This window comes from Limulus polyphemus, unplaced genomic scaffold (genome assembly GCF_000517525.1).
Source record: "Limulus polyphemus unplaced genomic scaffold, Limulus_polyphemus-2.1.2 Scaffold4825, whole genome shotgun sequence".
Lineage (NCBI taxonomy): Eukaryota > Metazoa > Arthropoda > Merostomata > Xiphosura > Limulidae > Limulus > Limulus polyphemus.
Window position 1 is genome coordinate 14,413 of NW_013670435.1, and position 1,353 is coordinate 15,765.

Sequence of the window (1,353 nt, forward strand, 5' to 3'; positions counted from 1 at the left end):
TGCCTGGAACAAACTAGAGTTGCCAGGAAAATTCATGATCCTTCGAGAATATCATCATGTGTTACCAAAGTCACGTGACTTCCGCTGTCGTAACACTATTAATTCATTACAGTAAATTTTAAACAAGCTTGAGGCCAATTCAGAATGCTTGATTGGGGAAAAATTAACAGCGACTCATCCTCACACGATCAACTAACGGTTAACAAAGAAACCTAAACTTAAGAACAACCACAAGACTAAATACCCTACTTGAGGGCCACTGAATAAAAAAATAATCATCTATATTACAGATGAGAGTGAGTTGGGTTTACAACTTAACAGAAAAAAAAACATTTAAATATATTCCTTTTACTTATTCTAATATGTCTTAAGACTTCTGTTGTTTCTGTGTTTTTTTTAATGTTCAAACATATCAGATTGGATTACGTTCTCGTATCCAAACCTTATATTTTCTACCTGTTAATATAGAAGTATCACATTAATAAACAACATAAACATTATTACATTTGTAGTGTACAATGCCTAAGTTGGTAGAAACGAGTTGTTGTTGTTTGAAGTTAAGCACAAAGCTGCACAATGGGCTTTCTGTGCTCTGCCCACCACGGGTATCGAAACCCGGTTTCTAGCGTTGTAAATCTGCAGACATACCGCCATGCCAATTACTTATTGCCGTTACTTATTTTGAGAGTCTACGTCCAAAAGTAGGAGTTCACAAATTATTCGTGTTAACTTCTAGTTAATTTTGTGGTTGAAAAGAGAGGAGTTATTAACTGTACCGTTGTTTCTAATAGAACAGTATTCAGATATACAAAACTGTGTTTCGGATGAGTAATTTATTTTTGGACGGATACGTTAAAAATTGTGTATTTATGTTGTGCAAAAATATTCAAGTAAATTTAGTTTTGATTCATCATATTCTTGTTTCTTTTTCATTTCAACTGCTATCTTACTGTTGGAGTGCTCGACTTGTAACCTGCAGGATAGAAACCTTTTAGCGAATATGCCCTTTTAACTCTGGAGGCTTTATAATGTGACGGTTAATCTCACTATTCGTTAATAAAGCATAATCCAAGGTGGGTGGTGTTGACTAGCTGACTTCCCTCTGGTCTATCACTTGAAAATCAGGGACTACTAGCACAGATAGCCCTCGAGCGCCTTTGCGCGAAATTCAACAAACAAATAAACAATTATATAATGTTGTTATATATATGGAAAATTACAAATTATATAATATTGTTACGTCTCCGTTTGTTAATTAACTTCCCGTAACTTCGTTCCGACGAAACTTTAGCGACACAAGTCCTTACTTAATAAAACTGGTTTATTCTTTCCGAATATAACTTTACGATACAC